This window comes from Lissotriton vulgaris, chromosome 1_1 (genome assembly GCF_964263255.1).
Source record: "Lissotriton vulgaris chromosome 1_1, aLisVul1.2, whole genome shotgun sequence".
In the NCBI taxonomy this organism is placed as follows: domain Eukaryota; kingdom Metazoa; phylum Chordata; class Amphibia; order Caudata; family Salamandridae; genus Lissotriton; species Lissotriton vulgaris.
Window position 1 is genome coordinate 962,979,453 of NC_141685.1, and position 12,155 is coordinate 962,991,607.

The 12,155-nt window shown below is 51.4% G+C and overlaps 1 protein-coding gene and 1 pseudogene across 1 annotated transcript in view; both read right to left on the reverse strand.

The window, feature by feature from the left end:
- The window catches only part of NEMP1 (nuclear envelope integral membrane protein 1), a 613,931-nt gene that overhangs the window by 335,194 nt on the left and 266,582 nt on the right, over nucleotides 1-12,155 (reverse strand). The window lies entirely within an intron of this gene.
- LOC147748298 (uncharacterized) lies at nucleotides 9,116-11,828 on the reverse strand (annotated as a pseudogene).

The window sequence follows — 12,155 nt, forward strand, 5'->3', positions numbered from 1 at the left end:
AACCTTAGGAACTTTCTGTGACCCTTGAGGATAGGGATGTGGTAATAGGCGTCCTGTAGGTCGAGTGATGTCATGTAATCGCCTTTTTCCAGGAGTCCCAGGATCTCCTGTAGCGTGACCATTCGAAACGATTGCTTCTTGAGAAACACGTTGAGGGCTCTTAAGTCGAGAATTGGACGCCATTTCTTCCCCTTCTTGTGGATGAGGAAGAAGTGGGAATAGAAGCCCTCCCCCATCTGGGCGTGTGGAACTTTTTCTATCGCGCCTTTCTGGAGCATGGATGTTAGTTCTTGCCGAAGCAGCCGCAGGTGTCTGTGAGGACGCTTGACAGGTGGTGTCTGAGGAGGGTTTGAGAGGAATTCTAGAGAGTGGCCGAATTGAAGGAGTTGTAGAACCCACCGGTCTGTCGTTATTTGCCGCCAGTTTTGAAGGTAAAAGGAAAGCTTCCCTCCAAGTCGCAAGGGAAGCGATGGTGGAGGGGCTGGCCAATTGGAAAAGTCATTGTCGATTGCCTGCTGGTCTCTTCTGTTCTTTCCCTCTGTAGGACGATTTATTGAAGGAGGACTGACGTCCCGACTGGTTTTGGCGCTGTTGAAATTGCGTTTTACCCTGAGAGTAAGAGTAAGAGGACTTGTTTTGATAAGATCCTCTATAGGAGGATTGTCCCCTCCCCCTGTTGGCACGAAAGGACTGAGTGCGAGATTGCAGAGTGCCCAGGGCTCTGGCTGTGTCAGTGTCCTTTTTAATTGCAGTGAGGGCTTCGTCAATCTTCTCGCCGAATAGGTGATCGCCATCATAGGGCATATCTAAGATCTTGGTCTGGACCTCCTGTCTGAAAGAGGTGGCTTTAAGCCAGCCTTGGCGTCGCAGGACAGCGGCTCCCGCCAGCTGTCTGAATCCAGTCATGGCCACGTCAATGGCGCAGTCTATCAGTTCTGAGGCCGATGTTTGGCCCTCAAGGAGGAGCGAGTGTGCCTCCGCTTTAGCATCTTCCGGCAGGTCGGCAATGTAGGGCGCGATGTCCGCCCAGAGTTGGCGGTTGTAACGCCCAAGAAGGGCGATGGAATTGGCAATTTTCACCGTTGTCGCAGAGGTAGTGGAAAAGCGTTTCCCAACTGCATCTAACTTCCTGCCTTCTTTATCTGGTGGTGTCGATAAAGGTGATGCAGGGTTACGCGAGTTCTTCTGCGCCGCCTGGGTGACCACAGAGTCCGCCTTGGGGTGACCCGTGAGGCATGCTGGAGCTGAAGACGTAGCTCTGTACTTTTTATCCAGTTTGGGTACGATTACCTGTAGGGAAGCTGGAGATTGCATGAGCTGCTTGCCCTGTTTGAGTAGATAATCAATGATCGGAATCGATCTAGTAGTTTTCTTAGTTGGTTCTTTAAAGTCATAGAGGAAACATTCAGTTTCCTGAGATTCCATTGACATATGGAACCTTTTGGCAGCCCTTTCCATGAGGTTATGGAAACCTCCAATATCAGCAGGTGGAGACTCAGAAGATTGTGGCTCCGGAGAGGCTGGAGAGTGAGTAACATAGTCCTGGTCCGCATCCACGTCCGTATCATCATCTCGGACTTCCCCTTCTTCATGTTCTCTGTCCTCTTCCTCGGACGAGATAGGGTCTTGAGCAGGGTCCTGTGTCCTAGGAAGGACCAGTGGAGGGGGCCTAGGTCTTGTCCCTTGTGCAGGAACGGGCACAGATGGCTGCGGGGTTGGTGGGACAGTAGGGGTGGCTTTCTGCGGAAACCGCAGTTTGTAGTCTTGGACGAGAAAGCTCAAGTCTGCAACCAATGAGGCCGGCAAGCACACCATTGGGGTCACCTGGGTGTGGACTTGGGTAGGCACTACTGGAGGGGTCGATTCCTCAACCTCCTGCTCTTCGTCCGTACTCTGGCACTTGACAATTAGGTCGGAAGGACTAGTGGCTTGGGTAAACTCCTCCTCCTCCTCCGGCTCCTGGTCCTGTAAGAAGCAGGATGGTGTCAGCTGTTGGACCTTACTAGGTGAGGTCATCTCCGGAGTGATCTGCCTTTTGGTGATCCTAATGGAGACATGGGAAGTCTGAGCGTCCATTGCGTGTGACAAGAGCTCGGATTCTTTCCAGGTACCAGTAGCCGTCGGTATAGTCTTCGTCGACGGTGCATCCGTCGACGACCCTCTCGTCGACGGAGCTTTAAGCAGCGTTTCCTTCGTCGACTGCTTCGTCGTCGGCGCCGCCGTCGACGGAGCGCCCTTCGTCGACGGAGTGTCCCTCGTCGACGGCTTCGTCGACGGTGTGACTTTCGTCGACGGTGTCGTCGTCGACGTCTTCGTCGACGGTGCTGTCGTCGACGCCCTCGTCGACGGTGCCGTCGTCGATGTCCTCGTCGACGGTCTTGTCGTCGACGGTGCGGAGGATGAAATCGGTCGTCCTGCTGACGACGAGTAGGTTAGAGTCGTCGATGAGGAGGACGCCGACGATGCCATCGTCGTCGATACCGTCGTCGTCGATGTTGAGACGGTTTTAGGCGATGAGGTGGTCGCCGATTGCGCCGTCGTCACCGTAAGCAGTGGTTGCTTCCTAGGGACAGGAAGGTCCTTGCTAGATACGGCAGGCTTGCCCTCTGAAGCCTTTTTAGACCTCTTAGGAGGGGTCGCTGAGTGGCCAGGCGAGGAAGCCCTAGGCCTCTTCAGGGAAAGTTGTGAGGCGACCGACATGCTCCCACCCTCGGAAATGAGGTCGGTCGGTTTGTCTTTGAGCCTGTTCAGCCAGATAAGAAGTCTCCCTTCCCGGTCTTTCTGGGTTTTGACGGAGAACTTACGGCAAATCTTGCAGTCGATGGTCTTGTGGTGAGGGTAGAGGCAATACAGGCATTCCTCATGTTCGTCGTCCACGTGGAGCCTTAGTTTACCACAGGAGGCACAGGGACGGAAAAGTGCTCTTTTCTTGACGTCAGCCATAGTAGAAAGTCGAAAAAACTGTGAAGTTTGGAGAAAATACGATATTCCTGAGGAGAACTCAGGTGGAGACTCCCTAGCACAACGTGCGGTAGAAAATCTGAGAGACTGAGGCTCCTCACAGGAAGGTTCTAGAGGGAGGTAGTAGCTGATTGGTTGTTCCTTTTGTTTTGGTCCTTTTTTTACAAAAGGACACAGATAGGCTACCAAGGTGGGACCCTGGAGCCTACTCTATTTGGTCCTTCCTGCATAAGGACCTAGATAGGTTACTAAGGTTAGACCCTTAGACCTATTCTCTTTATGTATGTCTTAGGACATTACTTTTTTATGTACCGGAGGCTCCCGTCTCGACGACGGGGAATGATTCAGGCATGTGAATCTATGAAAGACACCCAAATACTGGATAATGAGAAGGATGTATCTTACGGTCAGAGTAAGCTTCCGTTATTTCTAAAGTGCGGGAAGGGGACAGAGTGTTAGCAGTCTAACTACGGAAGGGGATAGGCAGAAGCAGCACACTGTATTGAGGACCCGTTAAGGGGAAGTTATGTCGAGGAGTGCGGGGGGTCTACTGGAGGACGACCGCTGTGGTGGCTGTCAGTAGGAAGCTGACGCTGGAGCGAGGATGCCACTGCAGCAGTCGAATGCACTATCCGATGCTGCCTCTCGTCTGCCAAAGGTGGCTGTGCCTGTTCCCAAAGGGCCGGTCCTCCATTGTTCTGCGTCCTCTCAGTCGCCGGCGCTGTGGCGCCCACGTGGGCACTGAGTACAGGCTCTCGAGGTCCCAGGGTGTCGGGGCGCCCTCACTGCATCAGCTCAGAATGCCAGCTCCGCTAACACTTTGCCTCTACTTGCAGCTCCGCGCGGACAGCGCATGTGTGCGCATGCGTGATGACCAGCCTCTGCTTTCGCCTATATGGTTCCGCCTCCACTTCACTCGCTTTCGCACAGCTAAAGCAGCAGTGACATCAGCGACGCGGATACAGACACAAGGCTGGCGGAGCCCGGACAAAGCTAAAACTACCGTATAGTATAACTGATAGCAGGAAATCATTGACACCGTGGACCCAGCGAAACGCTGATAGTGGAGCCCTGACACCAGGGAATCACGAACGGCAACTCCGAATGTAAACACAATAACGTAATCATAACTGAAAGGCAACAACAGTTCTGCCGCCAACGTAGCGAAGGCACAGGAACAGAGTTACAGCAAACTCCTCTCCTACAGCAAAAGAGCTGTCCTCGCTTTTACTCTCTAAATAACAGCAGCGTGCATCAGTTTGCTTGTGTCGGTGATGCTTTCCCCGAGCATAAATGGACTAACCCTGAAGATAAACACGTATTTAAACAAGTTTCCTGGTGTCTGTGCGAGTAGCTGCGGGAGGGGGTGCAGGAACGGAGACACGGACAACGGGAGGGGAGGCGGGAACGGAGACACGGACAGCGGGAGGGGGCAGGATACAACCACACAGGACCGGGACGCGGGGTCTTCAGAGGGGACCGGGAGCAGCAACACTACGTCCATCCCGCCAACAGAGACGTTAGCAATGACGAAAAAAATCCCTGTAAAAAATTTTTTTTTTAAAAGTAAACGCCCACAATGGCCCACCTCTGAATGACGAAAAAGGGGCGGGGCTTAAAAAAGCAAGAAACGCCCACGAATCTGCTCAAGCCGGGGACAGAACTGAGTGACACACATCTCTTCCAATGGCTAGTCTTCATTTATGAAGCTAGCCAATGGAAGAGAAGGCGGGTTCAAGCCCCAGTACTGGGAAAACATAAGATCTCGGCTGCGCGACACTGCTGCGCAGGGTATGCTAGGCCGAGCCCTAAAAATTAACTCACTATCCGTATGACCGAGATAACTTTGCCATCTGCTTGAAAGCGTAGTCATACTGCACAAATGTGTTCGGATCTGGTCTGATTGCAACTGCCTGCAGCTTCCAGCACAAAACAATGGGTAGGCAGAAAATGAAAGCATAGCATGCTCTTGAGAAATAAACTTTGGCAAAGTCAATAGGTTTCACTTTGTTGACCTTGCCAATGCTTTTTCTTAAAAATGTTATTGAGTGCAGTAGTCACACAAAAAAAGCGCACAATGGGAGCACATAGGCATCATGAAGCAGCTAGAGGCCAAATCATTCTGTAGGCACGCACAGGCATCACCATGAATGTGCATGCTTATGGAGTGACAGGCACGATTTTATTTTTAAATTTTACTGTACTAAAGCACTTTAAAATATTTTTTTAAAGGAAACCAGACACTCAGGAGCATATGGCAGGTGCTGTGTCCTCTGAAAAGCATAGAGATAAACTATTTAATTTGTAGGACCAAGGAGGTGTGGGGAAGCAATAGAGAAGTGGGTAGGGAGAGCCGATGGAATGAAGCAATGGCAGAGTGGGTTAGTGAGAAATAAAAAAAGTGTTTAAAACGACATGGAGGTGTGGGGGTGGGTCTCAGAGAGCAGCATGTAGTGCAGGGGTGAGGTTTTTAAAAGGATAAACAGCACACTATGGAGAGAGCAGGCTTGAGAACGAGGAACCAACACGGTGTGGGCAGGGGGAAGAGTTATTTGGGGAAGGAGCCGCACATCAGAGTGCAAGAAAACACACACTCGAGTGATGAAAGAAAAAAAAGGTAGCTCCCTGTATGTGAACATAGGAAATATCTAATTAAAAGGACGGTGGAGAAGCTATGCGCTCCAGTAAAGGGACAAGCACATGAAGAGGAAGGAAAAACATGAAATAATAAGCATGCAAATGAGGGTGACAAGAAAGACAACCAACAGCTAGAAATAGGGATGGTCAAAAACAGGCCTTTCGCAAACAGACAGGAAATGTGCGCAGTCTGTAGATGGCAGCTAAAAAGGAATTAGCACCTCAGTAAACATCAAAAGCAATTACTGTTAAGACCACTGGGGAAATGAATATGCTACTTACCAGTATGCATCTGTTCTTGGCATGTAGGGCTGCTAACATTCATATCTTAGCATTAGATCGCCGCCTAGTGTTGGGTCCGGATGATCGCACATTGTTGTCCTGGAAGAGTCTTCGAAGTATCCTGAGATAGGTGGCTCCTCCCCTGGACTACAGTGCGCATGGGCATCGGCTCCATCCCCAGATTGTTTTTCGCCATTGTGGCAGAAGATGGAGTGAAAAGTGTAAAGGATGTCCATGCTAATGATTGAATACAATAGTATATCTGCAGCTGCGACAGGCACCGGGGAGGAGGGTGGGCGATATGAATGTTAGCAGCCCTACATGCCAAGAACAGATGCATACTGGTAAGTAGCATATTCAGTTCGAGGCATGTGGGCTGCTAAATTCATATCTTAGCATAGAATATATAGCAGTCCCTCCATCAGCGGCGGTTGCCCGTGCCAGCTGCAGAAACCTGAAAAAGTGTCTTGAGAACAGCCTGTCCTACAGCCGCTTGCTGCTTGGAATGCACATCAACACAGTAGTGTTTTGTAAAGGTATGTGGTGTAACCCACGTGGCTGCTCTGCAAATGTCCTCTAAAGGAATGTTCCCTAGGAAAGCCATGGATGCCCCCAATTTGCGTGTGGAGTGCGCCCTTGGGGGTACTGTTAAAGTGCGCTTGGCCTTTTGATAACAGATTTGAATGCACTTAACAATCCATCTGGCTATTCCTGCTTTGGAAATCGGGTTGCCTTTGTGTTGTGGTGAGAAGGCAACAAAAAGTTGTTTTGTTTTCCTAAAGTGTTGTGTCCTGTCTATGTAGTACATCAACGCCCTCCGTACGTCTAACGTATGGAGCATTCTTTCCGCCACTGTTTGTGGGTAAGTCGATAGTTTGGTTGAGATGAAATTGTGACACCACCTTCGGAAGGAATTTGGGGTTAGTACGTAGCACTACCCTATTTGGATGAATCTGAATGAATGGCTCTTGGATTGTGAGCGCCTGTAGCTCACTAACACGCCTTAGTGACGTAATAGCAATTAGGAAAGCTACTTTCCACATTAGGAATTGTAGTTCACACGAGTGCAGTGGCTCAAATGGTGGTCCCATCAGTCTGGTGAGGACCACATTGAGGTTCCACACCGGAGCTGGCGGTGTTCTTGGGGGAATGACTAGTTTCAGACCTTCAAGGAAAGCTTTAATGGCAGGCACCCTGAAGACAGAGAGATGCTGCCTGTTTTGAAGGTAAGCTGCGATGGCGGATAGATGTATCCGAATAGAAGTGAACGCTAGCTTGCACTTGTAAAGATGTAACAGATAGCAAATGATGTTAGGGATAGATGCATCTAGCGGGTTTATGTCATTGGCTGCACAGTAAATGACAAAACGCTTCCATTTTGCGGCATAGCATGCTCTGGTTGTTGGTTTCCTCGCCTCCTTGATGATGTTCATGCATTCAGGAGGTAGGTTGAGGTATCCAAACTCTAAGACTTCAGGAGCCAGATCGCTAGGTTGAGCTGTTGCGGATCTGGATGCTGAATTTCTCCATGGTTCTGCGTCAAAAGCCTGGGCGTGAGGCGCAGTCTTTGATGCGGTACCACAGAGAATTCGAGGAACGTGGTGTACCAGGTCTGGCGCGCCCACGTTGGAGCAACTAGGATGAGTGTCATCGAGTGTTGCCTTATTTTTCTCGCCACCAGTGGTATCAGAGGTGTCGGCGGAAAAGCGTACGCAAATTTGCCTGACCAGTTCATCCATATCACATTGCCCTGTGATTGCGGGTGTGGGAACCTGGCGGCGAAGCTTTGGCATTTTGCGTTCTCCCTTGTGGCGAACAGGTCTATCTCTGGACGACCCCACTTTTGGAAGTACGGCTGGAGTACTGATGGATGTATCTCCCACTCGTGCATTTGATGGCTGTATCTGCTGAGCAGATCCGCCATCTGATTGTCCTTCCCTGGGAGGTGTTCTGCCATGAGGAAGATGTTCCTCTGAATGGCCCACTTCCACATGCTCTGAGCCAGATGAGACAGCTGCGGTGAGTGGGTGCCCCCCTGCTTTTGGATGTAGTACATCGCGGTCATGTTGTCCGTCCGGACTAACACGACTTTGTTGCACAGATGTACAATGAAGGACTTGAGCGCCATGAAGATCGCCATCAGTTCTAGATAGATGATGTGCATCTTCTGTTGCTGCGTCGACCATAGTCCCTGCACCGTGTAAGTGAGCAGATGAGCTCCCCATCCCTGGAGAGATGCGTCCGTTGTCAGGATAACCTGTGGCACTGGCTCCTGGAACAGTCGGCCCTTGCAAAGGTTGTGTGGAGTCCACCAATGCAGAGTCGTATGCCCGACTGGTAACCAACACTAGGTCTGTTAATTGTCCCTGAGCCTGTGTCCACTGATTTGCTAAGCACTCCTGGAGCAGGCGCATATGCAGTCGTGCGTGAGGGACTATGAAGATGCAGGAGGCCATCATGCCTATCAACTGCATGAACACTCTCGCTGGAAGTGAGTGTTTTGGTTTGAACTTTTGGATTAGAGACTGCATGCTGTCTATCCTGACTTGGTTTGGTTGAGCTTTGGCCGTCAGGGTGTTGATCGTCGCACCCAGAAACTGCCGGACATGTGCCGGCTGAAGATGCGACTTTGGGTAATTCAACGAGAAACCCAGGTCGTGAAGGAGGTGAATGGTAGTTGACATGTCCGCGGCGCACTGTTGTTCCGACTTGGCTTGAACGAGCCAGTCGTCCAGGTAGGGGTAGACATGGATGTTCTGCCTCCTGAGGTGCGCTGCTACTGTCGCCAGACACTTGGTAAACACCCTTGGGGCTGTGGTGACTCCGAAGGGTAGGACCTTGAACTGATAATGCTTGCCTTGGATAGTGAACCTGAGGTATTTTCTGTGGGACGGGTGTAGTGGAACGTGGAAATAAGCATCCTTGAGGTCTAAGGTTGCTAAGAAGTCTCCTTGGTTTAACAAGGGAAGAATCTGTTGCAGTGTAAGCATATGGAAATGTTCTGACAGTATATACAGATTGAGGGGACGGAGATCCAGAATTGGTCTGAGAGATCCGTCCTTCTTTGGAATAAGGAAGTACAGGGAATATACCCCTGTGCCTTCCTCCCCCACTGGCACGAGCTCGATTGCTCCTTTTTGCAGCATCACCACCACTTCCTGCTGCAATAAGTGCAAGTGCTCTGCGGACATAGGTCTTTGCCTTGGTGGAATGTTGGGTGGAGTGGATTTTAACTCTAGACAATAACCGTACTGGATAAGTTGTCGCACCCACCTGTCTGTGGTGATGTTGATCCAGACGGGCAGGAACTGCTGTAGTCTCCCCCCGACAGGTGTTAAGTGGTCGGGGGGCAGTGACCGAGAGTCACTGTTTGCTTGGGGTAGAGGAGCGTGAGTTGTTGTTTCCTCTGCCGCGTCCTCTGGTGCCGTTTCCCCTGTAGCCCCCCTTGTTCTGTTTGGGGTACGAGGGTTGTGCTCCACCTCTAGAGAATTGTGATTGCTGACCCATCTGTCCTCTGGTGACTCCACGGGCACCTGAGCGACGAAAATTATTGCCACGAAACTGTTGTGATTGTAGGGCCCCCATAGACTTAGCAGTTTCGGTGTCTTTTTTAATTTTTTCTAGGGTGGTGTCAACATCTGGACCAAACAGTCTATCAGGATTGACTGGTTGATTAAGTATGGTTGTTTGAATGTCAGGTTTAAACCCCGATATGCGGAGCCACGCCTGTCGTCTCAGCATGACGCTAGTGTTAATGGTCCTAGCGGCTGTGTCCGCGGCATCAAGTGCACACTTTATGGCCGCGTTGGAGATCAGTTGCCCTTCCTGTATAATCATTTTGGTGCCCTCTTGAAACTGCGGAGGCAGGTGTTGCACAATTTGCTCTAGGGTGTCGTAATGCGACCTATCATAACGTGGCAATAGTGCCTGTGTATTTGCAATACGCCAGAAATTGGCAGCCTGCGCAGCTACACGTTTGCCTCCTGCCTCTAGCACTTTGGACTCCTTATCCGGGGGAGGAGCTTCACCCGTTGTTTGGGAGTTGGCCCTTTTTCGGGCATTTGCGACCACCAGGGAGTCAAGCGGCAACTGTCCCCGAATTTATGCAGGATCTGCAGGTGCTGGTCTGTATTTCTTTTCAATACGTGGATTGACCACCCTCGCCCTGGTAGGCTCTTTAAAGATGTCCGCAGCATGCTTGAGGACTCCTTTGAGCATAGGCAGTGTCTTTACAGTTCTGTCTGAAACTGAAAAAGTGTCGAATAGAAAGTCTTCTTCAACTGGGTCAGCATGCATGTCCACATCATGATTAGCAGCTGCCCTCTCAATGAGTGCATGGAAACCTGCAGAATCCTCTGTTGGGGATGCACGTGTACTGAAAGGCTGTGGGTCCTGCCCCACATTTTGGGTGTCTTGGTCCCCAATGTCGTCATATGAATCCTGTTGTGAATCTGGTTCATTGACTGGGAAAGTGTACTGGCCATCTTCATCATAACCCTCACTTTCAGAGTGGTCGGGAGACGGAGTTGGGCTCCGTCTTGGAGGAGGCTGGATAGGTTCCATGAGGCCTGAGGCGTCTTGGGCAAACTTTTTCTTCTTTAGGGGTATGACATAGTCCACCGGCTGTGAAGTGATCCTCCTCTTGTAAAGGGTGAATTTGCCAGTGTCTGCATCAATAAAGCACTCAGAATCCTCTTCTGAGTTGAGTCCTCGACCTGAAAGTGCCCCTGCCGTCGAAGAATCCGACTTCTTTGGCGTCGATTTTGTTGAAAAGGCCTTCGGCGCCTCTTTAGGCGGCAGGAGGAAGAGGAGTTTACTCGCAGGCTTGACCGGAATGTCTATCGCCTTCTGCGGCGATGGCGCGGCGCCAACGAAGCAGAGGCCATCTCCCTAATTCTTTGTATTGAAGAAGCGATGGGGGACGCGTCACCGACAGTGGCCTTTGGCACCGACGAGGAGGCCTTGCCTTCGGATCCGACGTCGTGTTGGCCCTTCTGAGTTTTGGACGATGATGCCGCGTCCGCCGACCCAGAGTCCTTGGACCGATGCGCAGATGTGCCAGCCTTCGATCCGTGTGACTTTGACGGCACTGCTTCTACCACGCGTCCGACAACCGAAGTCCCAGTCGGAGCTGGAGCCGTGTCGCTGGCTTTGGCGGGCTTAGCCGGCGTCGCAGCGCTTGACCTGTGCGTGCCACCCTTCTTAGAGGATCCCTCCTCTGGCGCCGATTTCGACACTGTGGGATCGACAGATTTCTTCGACTTCTGTGGACCGGAGGTCGACGGAGTCGATGAAGCAGCGGGCTTAGTCGTTTTCGCTGGTACGGCCGCCATCTTAGGGACGCTCGAGTCTTTAAGTTTCGGTTTCGGTTTTGGCTCGGCCATTTTAGGTGTAGTCGATACCGTAGGTTTCAGTTTCGGTTTCGATACCCTATGCGCAGCAAGTATGTCCGTGGCCGGGCCTGAAGGCGGGGCCGTGGCTTGCGCTACGGGGTCTTGGGTAAGGCCGACAGGCGATCCCGTGACCCGCTCTTTATGTCCGTAAACTTCGGGGCATAGCTCGTCCCCTGAGCTATCTTCCGCGGCCCCATAAACCTCTTCGACGTCCCCTACCTCGTCGACGTATTCAAGGCCTTGACCCACGACTCCGTCGTCGTCTTCCGGATCTGCCTCGACCTCCGTCTCGGGCGGGGAGATTTGAAGATGATGGCTCTGGTCCTCCTCTTCTCGGTCGTCGAAGATGTTTTCTGGATCCGGGGCCGCTTGTTTGGCCACAAGGCGCACCGCGCGCCGAATCTTGAGTGTCTTCTTTGACCTGAAACTCGCACAGGCCATGCAGTTGTTTTCGTTATGGTCTGGTGAAAGGCATTTGTTACAGACCGGGTGTACGTCTATATGTGGGTATTTGGACCCACAGAGCGGACAGAGTTTAAACGGACTCCGCTCCATGCTGGAAAGTCGTTGTCGAGTCGCGATGAGAAGGCCTCGATGTCCGAAGAGTGCAAATACTCCGCTGATTCCGGCTCCGAGAGACGGAAGAACTCGAGACCGCACGCAAACAATACCGACGTAAAGAATACAAGGCCTTTTGGCCGTTTAAAGTTATGTTTTCTCGGTTCCGACAGAGACGTCGAGACCGCATCCGAACCCAATGGCGGAAAAAAACAATCTGGGGATGGAGCCGATGCCCATGCGCACTGTAGTCCAGGGGAGGAGCCACCTATCTCAGGATACTTCGAAGACTCTTCCAGGACAACAATGTGCGATCATCCGGAC